Source organism: Rhinoderma darwinii, chromosome 7 (assembly GCF_050947455.1).
Source record: "Rhinoderma darwinii isolate aRhiDar2 chromosome 7, aRhiDar2.hap1, whole genome shotgun sequence".
Taxonomy (NCBI): Eukaryota; Metazoa; Chordata; class Amphibia; order Anura; family Rhinodermatidae; genus Rhinoderma; species Rhinoderma darwinii.
In genome coordinates this window covers 36917980-36942828 of record NC_134693.1, presented here as the reverse complement: position 1 = coordinate 36942828, position 24849 = coordinate 36917980, and positions in this window count along the sequence as shown.

Genomic DNA, 24849 nt, shown 5'->3' with positions numbered 1-24849 from the left:
TATTCAAACTCACCTTAATCCCGCTCCCACGCTGTCCGGCAGCCATGGAGACCTGCTCTCTTCTGCGCAGTTCTCCTGGGGGTTGAACGCAGCGTCTATGAAAGGCGCTGATTGACTGGGCAGGATTACTTTACCTGTCAATCAGCGCCTTTCATCGACGGAAGCTTCACTGGTACAAAAGGTTACCAGTCGCTTCACTCGTGGAAAGGCGCTGAATGGCCATGCACGTTCCGTGTCCGATCATTCATTGATTCTAATTGTACCTGTGTCCTATAGACACAGCTACAATTATAGTGCAGGAGGAGGTGGCCCCGCCTGCCCCCCCTAGCTACGCCCCTGCATACAGGGATAGGAGTAGGATCACAGATTTTCCTTCTCAACCTACATGCTGCTAGCATGACCCCCAATGGCAAATTCAGTATTTGCCTCTCACAGTTTAACCTACTCTATCTTAAGAAAGAGCGGCTATCTCAGTCTTGTTTTTAAAGGGCTGGAGCTAAAGCCTTTAGAGTGGTGGCTAACTCTCCAGTATCACTGGCTGAACTGATAGGAGGTTTAAATTCTATCCATCTATCTATCTATCTATCTATCTATCTATCTATCTATCTATCTATCTATCTATCTATCTATCTATCTATCTATCTATCTATCTATCTATCTATCGCAAGCAGTTTGCAGAACCGTTAATCACACAGAAGCCCCGACTACATTTAACTTCTTGTGGTCAGTACAGAATATATATATATTTTTGCTTTACTTTAAATGCACTATAGTCCTTTTTTTTTTGTTACAGTATCCTATGATACAAAATTTTTCCATATACTGTATGTTATGTATACTGCTTGAGAATTCCTTTTGGCTTTCAACGTTCATATCATATTAGCTTATTAAATTTTACTCATACATTTTATTCTTTAAGTTTTTGCCTCAGAAACAAAGTTGTGGGGAATAGATACGGCTCTAGTTTTCCAAGTACCAATCTATTATGATAGATGACTATATGATGTTCTGTTTTATAAGGAATTACAACAAAGGGGTTATGGAAATAATCCTGTAATGGTGGGGGTAGGGAAACGGACAAGTGAGCCCTAATCTACCCGCCACTCTGTCCCTGCCTACTTGCAACGACCCGCCCTAGGCGACGGGGTACAACTGGGCGGCGGTCCCTACGCTCAGTAAGTGCACGAGACAAACAGACAAGGGTACACAAAGCAAGGGAAATGGGACAGTTGCCCACGGCAACACCGTGAGCAACAAGAGTGGTGAACGAGCCGAGTCAAACCAGGAGTGAACGAGGTACCAAACGCAGAGCAGGAGAGTAGTCAGTAAGCCAGGGTCAGTATGGAGCAGGATGAAATAATTAGAAGCTGTAGCTGGGCCAGGAAACCACACGAGAAGAATCACAAGCAAAGGAGGAACAGGAAAGGCAGGTATAAATAGACAGAGGGCGGGAGCTAGCTCCGTCTGGCCAGGCTGCGATAGGCTCTCCCACTCCTAAGCCTGCCATCCTGAGTGGTGGAAGATGGAGTCAGTCTCAGAGACATAGACTCAGGTGCAGACTGATTACCTATGGGCGTATACACAGAAGTTGTGCCTGGCAGATCCTTTACAAATCCCTTTGGGTATTGAACATGGAGGTTTCCTTCCAATTTACAGGCAGACTCTTTCTTCAAAAGCTTTCATAATGAGTTTTTGTATGTGACAAATCACAGTGCATTGGCTATAGGATTTAAAGTTGTAAAGTAATAAAATAGACAATTTTTCCGCCCTACTCTTTATGTACACCTTTTACTCGGTTTAAGAAAACAGCTGTTTGAAGCTTTACCAGACTGAATACAAATGCAGAGGGGTAAGTGCTTACTTGGCAAGCTGCACGTTGTTTCCATAACACTGCATTCAAAAGAGAATTATTTGTCCCAAAATCAATACAAACCTTTTCAATACTTCAGTTTAAAATGTGTCAATTTTGCTGTTATTTAGTATATATATGACAAATGATTTTCTCTTCGCAGCATTGATTTCGATCCCTGCAAAAATACATAAAAACAGAAATTGAAGGCCTTGTGGTTTCTGTAATGTCAGGAACAATTACCACTGAGTTCCTATACGTGAAACAGTCTGATTGTTAAAGAAATGCACTCAAGTAAATCTACAAGGCAGTGATGAGCAAGACAATTTCATTGCATTTGTAATCTTCTACAAGGAGGAGAGAAGCCAGGCTTATGACTCGGGGAAAAAAGATTGCTATCATGAAGTTACAGGAAGCAGATCTGTATAGTGTTATGTCTCCTCCACTGCAGATCTGGTCCTGGTAATCGGAATAACCTTGCTAAGGAGTCCCAGAAACAAAATCACTGTTATATTTGATTTGCTAAATCACATATTCCCTCTCCTCAATGACCTTTCAATGATCCATTATTTCAAAACCTGTCTAGTCATTTTACCACTAACACAGAGGAATATAACTTTAAATTAGTATTACTTTGCTAAGGATGTTTTCTGGCCATAAATATATTTTTGTGTATTTTTGTCTGAATGCATTACCTAATAGGATTTTTTTTTAACACATCCACCAGCAATTGCTTAGATTTCCACAAACTTTTTATCCTGCATTAAAACCACCGGCCTAATACTGAGTAGGTCTCTCACGTGCTGTCTAAATACCTTTTGATTCATCTAGGCATGAACTCCTCAAAACCTCTGAAAGATTCCAGTGGTACAGATGTTTCCTCGCTCAACTTATGTGTAAATCTGACATTTCCCGAATTGTGTGGCGCAAGATGTTAATCAAACAAGTAAAAAAACGTACACCTCTAGAGGATGCCAGCACTCAGCTGTCCGTTGCCCATAGACTTCCATGTTAAAAAACATAAATTTGTCTACTGGATGGTGTGAGATGCAATTCAAGGAACGTTAAGGGTGGACATATCTGTATTGCCACCAAGACATTAGCAGCAGATCTTTTAAATCCTGTAAGTTTCGAGGTGGAAAGTGAAAGGTGTGGCCTTCAGGAATATGGTGGTGCAAAGGCCCGATGCAGGTGTGTCATGGAATAGATGGTATGAAGCAGGAGAATGCAAAACTCAACTAAACTTAGGTTGGAGTTATCGGCACTACAGACTACAGCAACAAAATGCAACAGTTTGTCTCAATATGAGAGGCTCACACTTTAGACATGGCTCAGGGAAATGGGTACAGGGCCAAGTGCGCATACAGTGTCAAGGATGCCCATATAAAGATTTTGGTCTGGCAATAGATGGCCTAGTGGCCCACACATTGCTGACTGCTTCACTAATTGCCTGTGGGAAGGCTCCTGCCTGTAACCACCACTCCTCATGACTTTTGCCCTCAGCAGTGGGGAGGCTTCTGCCCGTCAGCCGCAACTTGCTCTAGGAGCACAAAATTAGGGCCCAGCGATATGCCGGCATCATGTTGCAGCTTGAGGCAGTTCTCAAACACTCTGAAGTAAATTTTTCCCTTCCCTTTTCCCATCCCTTGGTTGAACTTGATGGACATGTGGCTTTTTTCAACCGTACTAACTATGTAACTATGTAACTCTTGTCAGCACTCTCTCTTGAAATGCAGCCCAGCTCTCCCCCAATCATCCACCTGACATTGAACAGCGATTAGTGGGAAGACCACTGTTTTATACATCAGGCTCCGCCCCACAGCGTGACAATTTGCGTGTCCATGCTGCACTTCACTTTGTTATTGCGCGGCAAAGCAGATAATTTGGAGTCTGGGCCATATATCCCGGTGACAACAATTTTAGATGCCCAACAAGTCAACCTTCATGCCACTTGTCAAAGAAAGGGAACGTTACAGTGCACAACATGGTAAACAACATAAAATATACACAGGCTGGACTGGCCACACAAGTGTAACCTATACAATGGCCGGACTGACCGCTTAAACCTCCTGGAATGGCACAAAGGGGGAAGAAAAGGCACAATACAACAAGAACAGCACATGTTACCACATAATGCACATCAATAAACAGTATACTATACTTGCATAACATTTATAAATAGGTCTCCTGTAAAGGTTGGGGTTCTCTCCTTACATATTACCATGGATCAGACTTGTTTTTGCAGCACATCCCACAGATTCTAATTTGGATTGAGATCTAGAGAATTTGTAGACAAAACCTTGAACATTTTGTCCTTTTCTTTAAACCATTCCTGAACAATTTTTACAGTGTGGAAGGGCACTTTATCCTGCTTAAAGAGGCCGCTGACATTAGGGAATACCTTTGCCATGAAAACACCCCACTTGATCTGGAGCAGCAATGTTTAGGTAGGTGGTACATGTCAAAGTAACATCCACATCCACAGGACCAAAGGATTCCCAGAAGAACATTTTTCAAAGCTTCAAACTGCTTCTGCCGACTTATTTTCTTCCCATAGTGCATCTCTGCCCCAGGTAAGCGACGACCACACACCCGACCTTCACATGTATAAGAAAAGGTGATTCTTCAGACCAGGCCACCTTCTTCTATTGCTCCTTGGTCCAGTTCTGATGGTGGATATGGGTCAGCATGGGCACCCACCGGTCTGCGGCTACGCAGCCCGAAGTGCAGTGAGCTGCAATGTACTATCTGCTGTGACATTTCTATCATAGCCAGCACTACATATTTCAGGATTTTGTGCTACAGTAGCTCTTCTGTGTGATTGGACCAGACAGGCTAGCCTTTGCTCCCAACATGCATTAATGCATATTGGGAACACCACACAAGACCTGCCATTTTGAAGACGCTCAGACTCAGTCACTTAGCCTTCACAATTTGGCCTTTGTCAAAGTCGCTCAGATACTTACATTTGCCCATTTTTGTCATAACATTAATACATTGATAGGTGAAGTGAATAACATTGATTATGTCATTACAATAGCACCTGTCAAGTGGTTCCTTGGACCACTTTGGTAGGTACTAACCACTGCATATAACACATGTCTCGGAGCTAAAATGAAAAACAAAAACTCATATATTCATAGTCTATCCCAGTAGTATAGCAATTCATTGGAAACAAAACTTGGGACAACATGTGTCTGTTTTTTGTCAAACAGGTACCACATGTGGTATATGTAATTAATTTCTGTAGCACTGGGACCGACTATGAATATATGACTTTTATTTTAGCTTTGAGACAAATACCATTTAAATAAGTCATGTGGGGTGTTCCCAGTGTGCAGTGGTTTGTACCTACCAAAAGTGGAGGACAAAGGAAGGACAACTTGTGAATAGGCGACAGGGTCATGGACGTCCAAATCTCATTGATGCATTTGGGGAGCGAAGGGAAGAAGGCAAACTGGCGGAAGCAACGTGATGCTCTGGGCAATGTTCTGCTAGGACACCTTGGGTCTGGCATTCATTTGGATGTTACTTTGACATGTACTACCAATCTAAATATCATTGCAGACCAAGTCCCTCCATGGTGACCTCATTCAGCAGCACTGCAAAAATTTGTTAAGGAATGGTTTGAGGAACACTTCAAGGTGTTAACATGGCCTCCAAATATCCCAGATCTTAATCCAATCGAGCATTTGTGGGATATGCTTGAAAATAGGTCTCATCCATGGAGGTCCCACTTTGCAACTTACAGGACTTAAAATATCTGCTGCTAACGTCTTGGTGCCAGATACCGCAGGAAATTTGCAGAGGTCTTGTGGAATAAATGCCGTTTTGGCGGCACGAAGGGGACCTGCACAATATTAGACAGGTGGTTTCTGGGAAGCTGTGGGGCAATTAGTAAAAATGACAAGTTTTTTTGTACACAGTTTTCTCTAGAGTTCATAAAATGATCTCCAACTGTACTATAGTGCTGCATAAATGCAGACATATGTGGTTTAGCACCTTCTGGGTGATAACTCTTTTGAGAAATGTAATGCCAGCCATACGGGTGGTTTTAGAGCTGTCCCAACAACAGGATAACTACAAAATGGCTTAATAGAATTTTTCATCCTCTTGAAAAGAAGATATTTCAATTACTTTTATTTGTCGTTTTCTATTCCAATTTTAGAGAAAATGCTTTTTAATGGATTTTAGCTTAATTTTGACACTATGTTCCTTCGTTAAACTACCTGTCAAATTACAAATTGATTTGTTACATAAAGAGGTAAAGTTGTTTTCTATGCAAGAGTACCATGGGAATTGCTAAACATTAATACTTTATTTAAACTGTATGTTTTATTTAAGCTTTTTTTGAATTTCAAAGCAGGAAATAACTATACCCAATAGTCAACTGATTGATATGTCTTATGTCTTAAAGGGACATTTCAAGGGTAAAGAAGAACTGAGCAATGTTTTAATGTTGAATACTGCAAAGAATATTGAAGGTCAAATTTCAAGACTGTTGAAAACCAAAAGTACTTAAAAGTACAGTGTATATAAATAATTATTGGATTACATTTTTCAGAAGGAAACAAAAAGCTGATTACTACTGGTAAATATTAAACAAGTTTTGAGGGATAAAAAAATCTAGCAATTTGAGCTCATAATTGACAAATAACTAACTTTGCAATATATTTATTTACCTCATCAATTCCTATTGTCAGGATCTTGTAATACAACATTCTGAGGCTGGCCTTGTCAACATGATCCTAGTGTCAGGAGTACATTGAGGCAGGACCTGGGAGTGATGAGTACATAGGGGTCCGGTCTAGGGTCTGATTTTTTTTTTGAAAGGGGTCCGGGGTCTGAATTGATTTTTTTCATCTAGTCTGGGCTCTATGCAGGTGACATGGTTGCCGCATGTGATGAGGAGGGGAAAACTTTGTCCAGGCTTGCAGTGGCAGTTGGAGATCTTAGAGCCTGCAGGAGTCAGAAGCAGCAGTCATCACTGCAACTTGGTGAGTGACTCTACTCTGTACGAGCAGTAGCTTTAGTACAATATTTTTTTTTTATGTTGCCACTTATACACACACAAAGCCCCTGACACTTTGCATTTTCACTTCTGGGGTTTCGATTCTGGGGACCTTCGTACGTTATCCAGAATGAAGAGCTGTTGTAAAGAGTGGATCTTGCTCTGAAGGACTTGATGTGACAATGTATTACATGTCCATTAAGTAAGTACAATGATACTACCTTTCCATTACAAGGGAACTGTGTGACAGCCCTATGTGATATCAGTGAGTCTGTATTTGAAAAGTGAGTTATCCCAATGGGACAATCCCTTTATCCCCTTAACGCACCTTGACGTAAGTGCACGTCATGGTGCGTTGGTTAATGTATGGAGTGTGCTAACTAACGTGCTGAGCGCGCTCCATACCCTACGAGTGTCGGCTGTGTATTACAGCTGACACCAGGCACTAACGTCCAGGAACAGCTGTTCCTGGACGTTTAACCCCTGAAATGCTGCGGTCAATCGCGACCGCAGCATTTGAGGCGTTATAGAAAACGGGGTTCCCCCGCTCCGGCAGCTCATCGGCGGCCCCACAACGTAATCGAGGGGCGCCGATGTTTGTCATGGCAGCCCAGGGGCCTAATGAAGGCCCCCAGGACTGCCTTCACTCTGCCTCTGTTGAGCCCTGCCTGTGGCCTGTGGCAGGGCTTAACAGAAGCCGGTAAAAATGACAATATAATGAAATACATTAGTAATGCAGTGTATTGTACCAGCGATCGAATGATCGCTGGTTCAAGTCCCCTAGGGGGACTAATTGTCTAAAAGATTGTGTAAAAAAAAGTTAAATAAAGTTTTTAGTAGTGAAAAAAATAAAAAATAAATAAAAGATAAAGTAATGTAAAAAAAATTAAATAAACAAAATTGGTTTCGCTGCATCTGTAAAAGTCTTAACTATTACAATATATATGTGTCAGTGCCGTGGAAATGTTCCGGGAATTATGGAACATGTCCGTTCTTTCGCATTTTGCTGGCCGTGCTCCCATACTTTGTATGGGAGCATGGCCCGAAAATGCGGCTGTCAGTCAGCGGCCGGCCGTGCCCGCAATTGCGGGCCGTGATTGCGGGCACGGTCGTGTGCATGGGGCCTTAAGTGATTGTGGAAAAACATTTATTTGTGACAAAAATTATACCCATGAACCAATAAGGATATTCTTAAAAAATATTATTATTGTTTTATTATATTTTTGGACATTTTAGTTAATGTAGATGTAACATAATTACCAATTAGGCATATTTAATTACTGTATGTACAGCATGTAGTCATCTTCCAACTACAGACTCTGGATGCAATGCAGCTTTTTGTTTAACTTGGGTATGTAGGATGTAATAACATCACATAATCTAGTAGTAAAAACGATGTAAACGTTTCTTTTTATTGTTTTTTTTTGGATTCTAAGTGACATTAACACCAAGATTTCATATTATTGACACTGAATCTAAATAAGCCCTCATAATTTTAATGTTTTGAGTTGCAGAGATATTTGTTCTACTATTGGTCAACTTGTCTGGTTAATGATGTTCTCAGACCTACTTGTACTCTTGTAAGTAAGCGGGCCCCAGCAGGCAGTGGTGTAAGGGCCAAGGCAGGTCTATTGTAGTAAAGATGGTACGAAGCAAGAGATTTGTTGCAACTCAACTCTACTTTGTTGGCACCACCAGCCGCAGAAGGAAAAAATAACAACACTTCTCATGCAAGTAAATAAAGTCTCGGAAGGGCCCTTCTTCCTGATGCAGGGGCTGGTCTGGCAATTTAAGTCCAAGTAGGCCGCAATTGGCTTGCTGTCTGCTGATGCAAGATCCTACCTATATCTGCGACTCTCGCACACAATCACACGGAGGCTCCTGCCCTTCACCCGCAACTTGCTCCAGGACTAGAGGCTCAGGGCCAACAAAGTACCATTATTCACGTCCAACACCACACTCCTCACACAGCTGTGCTGCAGCTCTCTCTTTGTGACGCAGCCCAGGTTCCACCTCTGAACTCTGAACACTGCTCAACAGCAACACCAACATTTTATAGAGGAAGTTCTGCCCTGCCAGGTCATCCTGCCATTATTCTGGTGTGGCAATGCAGTCAAAATGGTGTCCGGTCCGTACATCGCGGCGCCTACAATTTAGCATGCCAGCGAACCCACCATCATTTGCCTTTACAAAACAAATGGTCACAAAGCCACAGTGCAACGAACATAAACAGCTCAACATAAGTAATGTATACAGGCCGGACTAATCACTGCTCCTCCGGATTGCCACCTAGGGGTCAAAATAGGATAACAGCACACATAGGCAAGATAAACGTACAACACTTAAAGGCACAGTGCACCAACAAATATACATATACTGACACATGCACAAAATATACAATTTGGGCAGCAAAAGTCCTTTTTGGGGCCCTATGCACACGACAGTAATTTTCATCAGTAATTACTGACAGTAAATGCTGACAGTAATTACGGACCCATTTATTTCTATTGGCCCCGGACACCTTTCAATATTTTTACTGATGGGTGTCCGTGCTGAAAAAAATCATAGAACCTGTCCTATTCTTGTCAGTAATTACGGCAAGGACTCTCCCATAGAAGCCTATGGGAGCTTCCGTAAATACGGACGGCTACTGATGTGCATCTGTATACAGTCCGTATTTACTGAAGCATTGCTAGGCAACATGTTGATGACATCATTTGCAACCTCCCTCATTTTGTAAGGATCCGTATATACTGATGGAATACGGATGGACACCCTTCCGTATATACTGATGAAATACGGATACCTACTGATCCGTATTTACTGACAGTATTTCAGATTAGGGCCTGTTCACATCAGCGTTGGCTTTCCGTTCAGGGGTTGCGTTGGAGGCTTCCGTCGTGGAACCCCGCAACGGAAAGTCAAACGGAAACCTTAGCTTCCATTTGCATCACCATTGATATCAATGGTGACGGAAACATTGCTAATGGTTTCCGTTTGTCACCGTTGCGGCAGGTTTCCGTTTTTTAGACGGAATCAATAGCGCAGTGGACTGCGCTATTGATTCCATCGAAAAAATGGAAACCTGCCAGAAAAGGTGACAAACGGAAACCATTAGCAATGTTTCCGTCACCATTGATATCAATGGTGATGCAAACGGAAGCTGTGGTTTCCGTTTGACTTTCCGTTGTGGGGTTCAACGACGGAAACCTCCGACGGAACCCCTCAACGGAAAGCGAACGCTGTTGTGAACAGGCCCTTAGATGAAAATACTGTCGTGTGCATGGGGCCTGCTGGTGGGAATTCTTGTCAACATCCTTACAGTTTACATTTTTTTAAAAATGCACATTTCCTGAATTTATATAAATGATACAGCAGATCATGAAATCACTCTGTCATGATCTGAAAAAAGAAAAATAGGAGAACCTGAAGATGTCTACATATCAGGATAGCTGATAAATATAATTTTGGGGGTAGGATTGTGTTATTTGACGTTAAATATTTACTTTAAGGTGCACTGAAAGTGTCTTGCAGACTGAATATAGTGTAACATGTTCTTTGCTTCAAAACGGCATTTTTATCAAATAAAAAAGGAGATACAATTTCTCTTCTGCGCTGGATACCAAATAGCCGAACAATGTATAACAAATATCCAAAAGACTATGGTACTTGTGCATTCAGAAGGTAAAAAGGAAAGCTATAATACAAAGTTACTTACAAATTAGAAACTTGCAAACCTAGGGAACAACTTGATAAAGGACAAACTTTGATTCATGTAAAAGCATAAATGGTTTTAAAAGCCACAACTCCTGCTGACTTTAGGTTTCAAGAATAAAAAGCAAATCTAAAGTGAGGGGAATCTTGATATTATTAGACTAAGAAACTGTAGTCATACAGTTTATGATATGGGGGGATACTTTTGACTTTTTGTGCAATTTTGGCCTCAAAAACAAAACCTTTAAAAGAATTTTAAAAAAACGTTATATACTACTAATTCAACAACAGCATTATTATTATTATCAGCAGTAGTAGCAGCACTAGTAGTATTAGCGGTAGTAGCAATTGATATAATAGTAGTATTTATTCCAAAACTTTATATATATGTAAAACAACTACTTCTACAACTGATATAAACTAAGCACAATGATAGAATTGTTACGTTCCGTTAATTTTCAAAATTGACTGCCTGAATTAGAACGATTAAAATATTTGTTTAATGGGTAAATTCATTAAAATGAGCTATCCTAGCCCTAAATACAGTACAACAGGCTCAGACAAGCGGTCAGTAATGAAGAGAGGTATACTGGTGTGGTGATATTGTTCCAGCCGCCAAGCAAAGCCTCTCCCCTTATGATATATTTTACTGACACCCCTCGCTGACTAAAACAATCCAACGCGTTTCAGTGCCACAGGTGAAAGTGACACATCATCAGGGATTATCGATTCTTTCAATACACTTATTATTTCACAGTTTCTGCCGGTTAGCACAATTGTGTGCTGGTTCAACCTCACGGCGCGTGTACGACTCTAATGCATTGGCCGCACACGCGCCGGCGAAGTTCCGGTCTTTTGACAGGCCAAAGCCCACCCACTCTGCTGGCGTAGCATCGGCCAGGCACCAACCCGCAGTAAACACGTTAATTGAGGACGTTGCAGGATTAGCGCCGAGCCCCCTTTCTACCTGCCAATCAGATTTAGCTTGGACGCTACAGTGTCCCTCATTGCCTTGGAGATCTCGAGGCGGATGTTTACTACTACACAGATCTACTACCATGGTGCAAGTACATCTCAAAAACAAAGAGAATAACAACACCACATCGCCAATCATTAGATTAATGGAAGAAACTCAGTACTGAGTTTAGCGTCCAAGCTAAATTTGATTGGCAGGTAGAAAGGGGGCTTGGCGCTAATCCTGCAATGTCAGTAAAAGTAAAAGAAATTCATACTTACCCGGTCGTTGTCTTGGTGACGCGTCCCTCTTTCGCCATCCAGCCCGACCTCCCTGGATGACGCGGCAGTCCATGTGACCGCTGTAGCCTGTGATTGGCTGCAGCCGTCACTTGGACTGAAACGTCATCCCGAGAGGCCGGACTGGAGCAAGAAGCAGGGAGTTCTCGGTAAGTAGGAACTATTTTTTTTACAGGTTGAAGTATATTGTGATCGGAAGTCACTGTCCTGGGTGCTGAAACAGTTACTGCCGATCGCTTAACTCTTTCAGCACCCTGGACAGTGACTATTTACTGACGTCGCCTAGCAACACTCCCGTAAATACGGGGGCACACACGTAGTCACCCGTAATTACGGGTGCACACACGTAGTCACCCGTAATTACGGGTGCACACACGTAGTCACCCGTGATTACTGGAGCCCCATTGACTTCCCCAGTCTGGCTGTAGACCTAGAAATACATAGGTCCAGCCAGAATTAAGAAATGTCATGTTAGTAAAACCAATACGCTCCGCAGCACACATGGCATCTTCGAACTTCGTTGCGGAATTTTGACTCTCCATTGAAGTCAATGGAGAAATTCCGCAATGAGTCCGCAACAAGTACGCTACACGTCCGCAACAGTCAGTGTATGCTGCAGACACCAAATTCCGCACCGCAGCCTATGCTACGCAGCGGAATTGTCCGCAATGTGTAAACGAACCCAACCACAAAGCTGTGGAAGAGAAACGTGTATGCTGCGGATTTCCGCCGCGGACTATCCACACCGGAATTCCCGAGCAATTCCGCCATGACTGGTCATGCCCTAATAGAAATTCTACAGCATATCCTGTTTGTGGGAACATACCCTGTTCACACAGAGTTTTTTTGTAGGCAGAAATATCTGCCTCGCAGATATTAACCTGGCTGCAAATTCTTGATGCGATTTTCGGACATTGAGTTCCAGGGGCAAAAAACGCAGCGAAAAACACTTTCTCTTTTTCTCTACCTCCAGGAAAGAGCATACTGCTTTTTATTAACTGCGAGTGGCGAAAAACCGCCACGGAAAAAAAATGCCTCCACCGCTCCATTGAAATCAATGGGAGGTGGTGTTGGCAGTTTTTTGCCGCTGATTCCGACGTGGTTTTCGCGTCAAAATCAGCGTAAAAAAAACTCTGTGTGAACTGGGCCTTAGGCATTTTTCAGACAAACGTTAAACTGACACATAGATCCCTATGATACTGCTAGTTTGGGTCATAAGACCTGTAAAAATGGGTCAATAAACCTGCAAAAAAAAGCCCATATTACAGTCGTCTCACAACATTTATACACCAGCGTGCTAATAGATTTTAATAAACAATGATGCCATAAGGATATCCAGAATATGTCCGCATCCTGCAGCCCCAGCTGCATTGAAAAGCATAGTGAACTTCTATGGCAGACATATGCAATGGTTTACCCGTTTTATACATCTCTATAAGTTTGCTTGCACAATTTAATATGGATTCGAATTTGTTGTTAGAAAAATTTAATTACTAATGTTCATTTTCCTTTTAAGACCACGGCCATACTGAACAGTTCAGTTCATGAGCCAAATATTTAATGCCATAAAGAGAGTTGGATCCTGTCCTAATGAAATCAAAGAGCCTTTTCTAAAGCAAGCACTGGTAATGGCTTTCCTGATCTACAGGACAGGATTTGATCTCATCCTTGTCCTTAAATATACAGTTCATGTACCAAGACTAAAATGTTAAATGGCATGGATTCAGTGGCGTAACTTGTCGTTCCTGGGCCCTAATGCAAAACCTAAAAGGGCACGTTCACACGTGGCGGAATTACTGTGGAATTTCGCTGCGGACAGTCTGCAGTGTAAATCCGCAGCAGACAGTTTGTCTATTGGTTTACACACCTTTTTAGTTATCTTCGTGCAAACGTTGCGGAAAACTCTGCTGTGGACCATAGGCTGCGGTGCGGAATTTCTCCATTGACTTCAATGGAGTTTCAAAATTACGCAATGAAATCCACAGATGTAATGTGTGTTGCGTTGTGGATTGCTTTCAGGAACAGGATATTTCATCATTCTGGCTGGACCTATGTGTGTCGAGGTCTATACCCAGACTGGGATGGAATGTTTGGAAGAGAGCAAGGTGTGATCTGCACTTGAATTCGCAACGACAAATCCGCGGCATTTTACTTAACATTTTAGCCAAATCCGCAATGGAATTTGCAACGCGGATTATGTGCGGCATTGATGCGGACAGTGTCTGCAGAATTCTGCCACGTCTGAACATACCCAAACAGGGCCCGACCTACCACATGTAATTTATAAAACTAGCGTCTTCTTATGCGGCTGAGGGGCTTTTGGGCCCCCTCAGGCTCCAGCGGCTGGGTGCTACTGCTACCTCTGCAGCCCCTACAGCTGCTCCCCTGCATGGATTTAAAGCTACTGTTCCGAATCTCTGTTGTCAGAAAAGTGCCAAACCAGCTTTGAATTGGTAGTTTAAAGTACTCAGTCCATGTTATTCTGTCTCTCACTGCCATATTTACCAGATTTTTTAAATCGTAAAGTGAGGTAAAGAACTTATTTAGAAAATGCCTCTTAAACAGGACTGCCAGCAGAAGCACAATTTTGCATCATAGCAACCCCACCTGATTGTCTATCCAACCCTGGACTTCTTTTATGTATATTGTACTCCGTTCCATGCAATTCGGCCTTCTGTCTGCTACAGATTAAACACTCTCTTTTAAATTGCACCCTTCTTCATCTGCTTCTGTGCTATGTTATCAAGCCCACGATGCCTCTGCACAACATCACATTTGCAGCTAAATCCAGTGCCATCTCAGCCTGCTGGGGAGGACAGTGTGATAATTCTTCCCACAACATTCTTCTTAATAAGACATAAGTATAAAGTCATTGAGACTGAACTATGAGCATCTCCATTATAACTGTGTGATAAGAGCCTGTCCAATCATTAGTAGTAACTGTGATAGGAGCTCCTGTCACCCCCTGTGGAGGACTTGTGTGACACAGTCCATATAATTTCATCATACAAGAAGTTCTAGATTCTGAGTGACAAAAGCTTATCCCCATTTACTCAAGTAAAAAAAACGTGTCACCGAAGGCTGATTCAGACTGTTGCCATGCTACGGCCCCAGTGTGATATTTAACAGTAGACACAGGAAGAAAAATGGCGGAGAGTAGCACATGGAACTCCTTATTGAAACACATAGCAAATGTTGTTTTTTGTCTGAGTTTCCCTTTGAATTATATTTGGTAATAGCTTTTGTTATTATTTGTTTTATCTGGTATAATTGTATATAAAATACATTAAAAGTGACAGGAACAATATTTCTGGCAGGTGTTGATATAGTATCTCGAGGAGTTAAACAACAAACTGTGACAGTGAAAGAATTTGGCAAGCTACAAAAAGAGAAGAAAAAAAAATGCATTATTTGTGCTTGAAATTATTTTATTGCATGCTTTTTCTTATGGTTTAATATTGCCTTTTTATTCATTTTCCATACAAGCTCTGGTATAAATGTATCCATTAGACTAACATTCCTTGTCTTTTCAGGGCAGATATGAATAGGTTTAAATAAAACTGAAAGGAAAGAATGGGTCTGCAGAAAAGTGATTTCTGAAGCCTGGAAATTTCATAGCTCACCAAACAATGAAAATTGCTTTTGCTTTGATATAATTACTGATATTGCCACCCTGGAGAGAGTATTCTACTTTGCATTTTATAACAAAATTTAGAAACCATTCATTGAAAATTAGGTTACCAGATTTTATGCTGAATAGTAATTTCTGCATATTTTTTTTGTAACATTGTACCTCTTCCAGAGCTTTGTTACTCCTGCTGCCATATATTATATTGTTTCCATTGTTATGATTAAGCATGTGCACAATCTTATAGACTCTTGCTATTACTTTCAATTTTTCAGTATAAATGAACTGTTGGAAAGGGTTAAATTAGATGCGATTGACTATAAATCACTCAGTGTAAAAATATTGTTCTTTTCAATATCCTTTTATTTTTAAACCAACCACCATTCTTTACATAGTTATGATTCTGGAATAGGTTATTTGCTACAAGAGGAAGCCTGAGCTCCATCAATGATTGAGCGATATTAGATATTGGCCCATCTTTATTTGTTGTTTTAATGGATAAAGCTCAATATTTTATACAAACTGAATATTTTTTTCCCTTGACAGATTGCTCAATGATGTTCGATTGTCAAAAAAACTGAAAACATATCAGTCTGTTATATCTAACCACACGGCAATTATCATATGAATGGTTTACCTTTATTATTACCTATTTATAACGGCCTATTAATACATTGAATGACCTAGTGTTAATACCAAGACAAACAGAGCATTTTGCTAATTAGAAAGTGATAATTAACTTAGATTAAAACCTTCATTTACTTATGAAAAAGTTTATTTTATATGAATATCCTTGTGTGAAATTTCCTTATATAAATGTATATTGACTTGGGTAATAGTCTTCTCTCCTTGGTGTTCTATACAAAATGCATATACAGCAAATGTTTTAAGAGCAGCATGGTGGCACAGTTATTAACATAATTTACTTGGATCACTTGGATCCTGGTTTACGAACCCGACCAAGGACAAAATTTGAATGGAGTTTGTCTGATCTCCACGTGATTGCATTGAACTTCTCTGTGTTCCTTCCACTCTCCAAAAAGCATACTGATACTTTGATTGACTTTGAAATTGGCCCTAGCGCGTGGTTGTCTCTGAGATAGGGAAATTAGATTTGGGGCAGGCACTGATGACAGGTATGATGAGAACCCCTGTAGAGTACTGCGGTATATGTTGGCTGTGTAAGTGAAATAAATAAATATATAACATAGGAGAGTGGCGAAGGCCATCATGAAAGCCACATTCTTTATTCTACTCTCATAATATATCTCTTTATTATACAGTAGCTCCTGTATTTTGCTGATGGCACTAAGGAGACCAGCTACAGAGTATTTTATTTTTTTCTATTACACCTTCTCTCCTATTTAAGAGTCTATCAGAGTATTATTATATACAATGGCGGATTATAATATGGGCGAACCGCACATACCGCAAAACTATGCAGCGCTGCTAGCTGCCGCGCTGTCCCGCTGAATGCTGGAACCTTGCTCCAGCATTCACTCTGCCGTGAGCGGCTCGGTGCAGGCAGGCGCAATGTAGTGACCTCATCGCGCCTGTCTGCATGGAGTCACTCACAGCACAGTGTAGAGGAGTAGAAGCATCCCCCACCGTCGTGGGAAGCGGGATAGGTAAGTAATTATGTTTTTTTATTTATTAGGTACGTACATATGGAGGCATTATGCTGTGTCACAGCTATGGGGGCATTATACTGTGTTGCAGCTATGGGGGCATTATACTGTGTCACAGCTATGGAGGCATTATACTGTGTCGCAGCTATGGGGGCATTATACTGTGTTGCAGCTATGGAGGCATTATACTGTGTCACAGCTATGGAGGCATTATACTGTGTCGCAGCTATGGAGGCATTATACTATGTCACAGCTAAGGGGGCATTATACTGTGTCACAGCTATGGAGGCATAATACTGTGTCACAGCTATGGGGGCATTACACTGTGTTGCAGCTATGGAGGCATTATACTGTGTCACAGCTATGGAGGCATTATACTGTGTCACAGCTATGGAGGCATTACACTGTGTTGCAGCTATGGAGGCATTATACTGTGTCACAGCTATGGGGGCATTATACTGTGTCACAGCTATGGAGGCAATATACTGTGTCGCAGCTATGGAGGCAATATACTGTGTCGCAGCTATGGAGGCATTATACTGTGTCGCAGCTATGGGGACATTATACTGTGTAGCAGCTATGGAGGCATTATACTGTGTAGCAGCTATGGAGGCATTATACTGTGTAGCAGCTATGGGGGCATTATACTGTGTAGCAGCTATGGAGGCATTATACTGTGTTGCAGCTATGGGGACATTATACTGTGTCGCAGCTATGGGGACATTATACTGTGTCGCAGCTATGGAGGCATTATACTGTGTCACAGCTATGGAGGCAATATACTGTGTTGCAGCTATGGAGGCAATATACTGTGTTGCAGCTATGGAGGCATTATACTGTGTCGCAGCTATGGGGATAGTATCCTGTGTCGCAGCTATGGGGACATTATACTGTGTCGCAGCTATGGAGGCATTACATTGTGTAGGGTCAGCTAAAGGGAAAATTATACTGTGTAGAGGCAGCTATGAAGGGCATTATACTGTGGGGGCAGCTATGGGTGGCAATATACTGTGGGGGCAGCTATGGGGGACATCATACTGAGCAATTACAATAGCTGCAGGTCCAAGGGGGGATTGTTGTATAGCACTATATAGAAGGGAGCGCTGTGTATCACTATATCTAAGGGGGATTGCTGTGTAGTACTATATACAAGAGGGGGAGGGCTATGTGACGCTATTTACAGAGGCGGAGGACTGTGTAGCGCTATTTACAGGGAGCTGTGTGTGGTGCTATCTACAGTGTTTGACACAATTATATTCAGGGGCGCAGTCTATGGTGCTATAATATTTAGGGGCACAGTGTTTGTACTATTTTATTCAGGGGCGCAGTGTTTGGTGCTATTATATTTAGGGGCACAGTGTGTGGCACCATGATAATATTATCTTTGTTTATAGGTGTGGAAATGTTGGAAAAGTGAGGAGCCAAAGACATCTGAGTGGCAAATTCTGCAGAAATGGGTCATGGCCAGGAAAAGTCGTCATGAAGTCTGGACTGGATGGAGAAGGAAAGAGGAAAAAAACTACGTCGTCACCTGTGAGTCACTAGGTTTATAGACAATCAGTCATCTCTACTGACATGTTTATTATAGGAAATCCTTGTATTTCACAAAGTCTTTGTGCAGTCCAGGACTGATAGACAAATAAGTGTTACTATTCCCCTTGTCAGGAGAATGTGTCCCTACACGGTGCGATACTGTCAGCGATGGTTGGAAGACTGTCAGTATGTGGGGACACAGCCTTTTGACAAGGGGAGTAGTAACACCCATTTGTTAATGTCTGGACAAAAAGGAAGTGTTAACAATAGTTACAGGGCGGCGGTGGAGAAGGGGGCCCCAAGTTTGGATAACAGCCCAGGGCCTATGGTCTACTTAATCCGCCACTGATTATATAAGCAATTGACTAATATAAAAAGGTTTAATCAAACATAGAATTTTATACATAACAACAAGAACATGAATAAGGGGATGTATTAGACTTAGGACCACCTCTAATCAGGTTATCTAAGACACCTCCCTGGTATTCACCCTTTACCCCATACGGGGATATGAACTTCACTGCAGGGGGGAATACCAGGTCACCACTACCTCTTGAGGTGGTCCCGGTTTGAGTAGCAGTTGGCCCAGTGAACCAGGAGACAGTCGTGTAATACAGGCTCTGTCAGAGGGAGGGTACAGCAACTGTCAGATGATACCTTGGCAGACGGGTGTGGATCAGAAGTCACTGTTCATAACTGGTAGTAGATAGCAGGATGCAGACTGATAGTGGGTAACAGGATACGGACTAATAGCAGGTAGCAGGATGCAGACTGGTAGGGGGTAGCTGAATACGGCCGAAAGGAGGTAGCTAGGTGTGGACTGGTATCAGGATGCAATCATGAACCTTTGCAGAAATCAACTAAAATGGGGTGTAGAAAAGGCAGATCCAGCAAGCTATGATTAAGGACCCTAGTGGTCTGAAACGCGTAAGCGTGGTCCCGGGATTTTTGTTTTATCCCTGTTTTTAAAAATGACCTAATAAAAATTGGAAGTTTTAAATATTTGAGTACTGGATCTGCCTTTTCTACACACCATTTTTGTTCCAATAACCTGCAGTCGACACAGAATCAGTTCAGGAGGATCTACGAGCACCTACAGCTTTGGGATTTTTTCATACATATTTGGCACTAGTCAAGCTTCTCAAAAACGCATTGGAAAAACGCAATCAAGCACAGTGGTTATGAGGTGAGCAAAACTTTTGGTAAAACATTTCTCATTTTCTACAGAAATCAACTAAGCTGCACCAAAGATGCTGAGGCACCAGGTGAGCAGAGAAGGTGCCTTAAATAGGCCTGGTGCAACAGGGATTGGATAGGGAGGTGGCTGCAGGCAGGAGGAGAAGTGCGGCCACAGAAGGCAGGATAGAGATGCTAGCGGGGAAGGTAGGCAACCGAGAGACGGGGACTGCCATCTAGGAGCGGCATCCACCACCCGGGTTACATCACGTAACTTGGAAACACTTAACTGACCACCTGGAGTGAAATTTCTGACGAATATATCAGCTGGATTTGTTACTTGATTAGCACGCCGCCTCACCTGTTCTATTCGGCACAAAATATTGGAGGTCTCCATTGTGTATAGCATGATATTATCAGCTAAGTATTAAATTATACACTGCTGAACTGTGGTTTATGTGGTCACACATAAAGATCAATAAGATTTTATTTTAGGTCTGTTCAAATAGACTATGAAAAATTATTTGCAGCACCAAATCCCTAATGTTCCTTTAAGACTCTTAAAAGTGTAAATATACACTACCGTTCAAAAGTTTAGGGTCACTTAGAAATATCCTTATTTTTGCAAGAAAAGCACAGTTTTTTTCAATGAAGATAACATTAAATTAATCAGAAATACACTCTATACATTGTTAATGTGCTAAATGACTATTCTAGCTGCAAACGTCTGGTTTTTAATGCAATATCTACATAGGTGTATAGAGGCCCATTTCCAGCAACCATCACTCCAGTGTTCTAATGGTACATTGTGTTTGCTAACTGTGTTAGAAGGCAAATGGATGATTAGAAAAGACTTGAAAACCCTTGTGCAATTATGTTAGCACCGCTGTAAACAATTTTGCTGTTTAGAGGAGCTTTAAAACTGACCTTCCTTTGAACTAATTGAGAATCTGGAGCATTACATTTGTGGGTTCGATTAAACTCTCAAAATGGCTAGAAAAAGAGAGCTTTCATGTGAAACTCGACATTCTATTCTTGTTCTTAGAAATGAAGGCTATTCCATGCGAGAAATTGCCAAGAAACTGAAGATTTCCTACAACGGTGTGTACTACTCCCTTCAGAGGACAGCACAAACAGTCTCTAACCAGAGTAGAAAGAGAAGTGGGAGGCACCACTGCACAACTGAGCAACAAGACAAGTACATTAGAGTCTCTAGTTTAAGAAATAGACGCCTCACAGGTCCTCAACTGGCAGCTTCATTAAATAGTACCCGCAAAACGCCAGTGTCAACGTCTACAGTGAAGACGCGACTCCGGGATGCTGGCCTTCAGGGCAGAGTGGCAAAGAAAAAGCCATATCTGAGACTGGCTAATAAAAGGAAAAGATTAATATGGGCAAAAGCACACAGACATTGGACAGAGGAAGGATGGAAAAAAGTGTTATGGACAGATTAATCGAAGTTTGAGGTGTTTGGATCACACAGAAGAACATTTGTGAGACGCAGAACAACTGAAAAGATGCTGGAAGAGTGCCTGACGCCATCTGTCAAGCATGGTGGAGGTAATGTGATGGTCTGGGGTTGTTTTGGTGCTGGTAAAGTGGGAGATTTGTACAAGGTAAAAGGGATATTGAATAAGGAAGGCTATCACTCCATTTTGCAATGCCATGCCATACCCTGTGGACAGCGCTTGATTGGAGCCAATTTTTTACTACAATAGGACAATGACCCAAAGCACACCTCCAAATTATGAAATAACTATTTAGGGAAAAAGCAGGCAGCTGGTATTTTATCTGTAATGGAGTGGCCAGCGCAGTCACCAGATCTCAACCCCATAGAGCTGTTGTGGGAGCAGCTTGACCGTATGGTACGCAAGAAGTGCCCATCAAGCCAATCCAACTTGTGGGAGGGGCTTATGGAAGCATGGGGTGAAATTTCTCCCGATTACCTCAGCAAATTAACAGCTAGAATGCCAAAGGTCTGCAATGCTGTACTTGCTACAAATGGAGCATTCTTTGACGAAAGCAAAGTTTGAAAGAGAAAATTATTATTTAAAATAAAAATCATTATTTCTAACCTTGTCAATGTCTTGACTATATTTTCTAGTCATTTTGCAACTCATTTGATAAATATAAGTGTGAGTTTTCATAGAAAACATAAAATTGTCTGGGTGACCCCAAACTTTTGAACGGTAGTGTACAATACATGCTAACTGCGTATATTTGGTGTTCTTGGTGAACTGCTAATCGGTCTAATGTTTTTTTATTATCTGTGAACATTATATCCCTGAAATTTAGACCTACGGTGTAGGAGTTTGTGAAATGCATTGATTCAATGGTATCATGCCTTTGTATCATCAATTAACAATTTATGATATGTTTGGGCCATAGTTTGCCATTCATACTGCACTTTATACAGATAAGACTGGCCAGTATCTAGTCACATGCAAATTGCATAATTTATTTGCACATTTGTGGAGGTGCTTTTTCCTCCCTTTTAGAATTTTTTGAGCAGATATCTAATAATAATGTTTTTAAGTAAAGAAGTCAGTACTGTATGCCTGAAATGATTCCCCTTTTACCTGTTTTTGTTGTTTTGCATACCTCTTTTGTGGATTGGAGCATCACATATTATAGGGAATACCCGTGTTATATTATAATTTTTAAAGAGATATAGTGCTCTTATTTGGTGCTTTTTAGGTTATATATATAGTTGGTAAGAGTTTTCTCTGTGATTAGTTTGCTATCATATGTTGAGTGTCTAGGTCCTAAAATTGGGTTGGTCCTGAATATGTAAATATCCCTATTAGGAATTATATAACATTGGTATGTAATCAGTAAATCACCAGTATTGCCTCAGTATTACAGATCCGTAATACTGATAGGCTACCTTCTAGAGAGGAAATTTATATGTATAAGAAAGCCCCTTTGAAATAAGAATGCAATACTAATGACATAGTAATGCAATACGGAGAACATACAGATAACATATAGATGGTGCCGTGCTTTGAACATTCTCCAAAGACTTCAATGGAATGTGAATGCTGCATTTATAAAATATGCATGTATTTTATACACCTATGTTAATAGATCCGTAGATTAATATAAGCTCCAAATTACGCGTATATTACTGATAATAAATACAGTTTTGTGAAACTGGATATACACTATGTTTAAATATCCTCACATTTTATTATACATTAGGGGCACAACTATAGGGGGTGCAGAGGCAGCAGTTGCACCTGGGCCCTGGTGCCTGGGGTGCACAAAGGTCCCTCATGCAAATATGATGACATAAGCATTATAAATGTCACATGGTACAGTACACTAGGTGAGGGATCCTGCTACAGATTTTACATTAGGGCCTAGGAGATTCAAGTTACACCTCTGTTAGATATTCTAGAAGGCAACAAATCATCTTCTATTATAGCGCAGTAAACAGAACATCATCATTTCAATAATGGCAACAATATAAAAACATTTATAAGAAGGGATTCTTAGATTTCAAGAACGACCATAATTGCAGTTCAGCTAAATGTCTTACTTCTAATTACTCTATTCGTTAAAATACGGTATTGTACCTTTAAAACAAATGTATTAATATATTTGACATCTGAGTAACCAATGCATATTATCAGCCATAAATTGTAATAAAACCAAGTTCACCCATGAGAAAATGCTCCACTAAAAAAGGAACAGACCATTGTCTGACAGGGCAATGGCCCATATTGGAATATATTCTTTGTTAAATGGTAGTTACATATGAAATTGATTGATAGAATAATAGCTGTATAACATGTGCTTAGACATCTTAATAAAACAGAGTCTTGACAAGTAGATTGTAACATGTTTTTCTTCTCTCTCTCTATTTTTATTAAAAAATGATGGTTCCCTTTTTATCACTACATGCAAAGGTTATCTTGTGTTTCTCCAGTAATGACTTGGCTCAATGCTTTGTGCAATATAATGTATTTTATAAGTGAGGGAAGTCGTATTTGTTTGAAAGATCTCGTGTAACAGTAATATCCTGTTGAAATGTAATTTTAAAAACAATGAAAGCCATTAACTCTCACACAGAAAGCCAGATAAAGACAGATCACTGTATATGGATCTTTAATAAGTAATTTAACCAAGGTTTGAAACATGAGCTTGTCGAGTAATTGCATTAATGTATAAGCATGTTGGTAAAATCATGCGTTCTCTTCAATTTGTTCAACTTTGATAACCACTTTTTTTAATAGGTTTCCCAACCTATTGAGACCCAATTATACAGAGATTGGTTCTGCTGAGGGTTTGAATTATTCATTTGGTTTGTTTCACACCTTAAAGTATATTTTTAAGCAATAAAATAACCCACCTGAAACGTCCAATGCTCTGTTCCCTTGTTAGCCAGATACATTGGATTGAATGTAACGAGATGTCCATGATTGACAGAAAACACTGATATGTTTGCTGACATTAACATATTTCTATTCGCAGCTTCTTCTGGAAGGCGATATGGTCCTTCTTATCACAGTGACAAAAAAAATTAAACATAAAATATCAAATAAATTCTTCCTTTTAATTGGACTTTCCCTTATAATTGCACAGAACAAAATGAGCAGAAGCTGTGGGAAATTATCTTTTTGCATAAGCTTCAGAAAGCCGTTCCCACATGTGGTCCTTAGTTTGTAATATAACCAGTGGAATATAATATAATTCAGTAATCAATTTAATATGTATGGATTCAATTTTCATGATATTCTCACTCCTTGGTGGGACATGAACTCCATTCCCCGTAGTTCTTATCAAAAATTCACCATCTTCCCTGCATTTTATATAGCACAAAAAATGTTCTTGGTGTTGTATAAATGGCAAGGCAGGAGACACGAGGGATGAATGAGATGTTTCTTGATCATTTTACATTGCGCTCTCAATCCGTGTGGTTGTTTCAGCCAGCTGGAGGTCTCCTTTATGAAGCCCAGCGTTTTCTTTCATAAGACAGCTGCTAGGAAGAGCTGTGTTGCAGAAAAAGTTTGATCATAGGAGATTCGATTTTTTTATGCTAAGTTGAAAATGC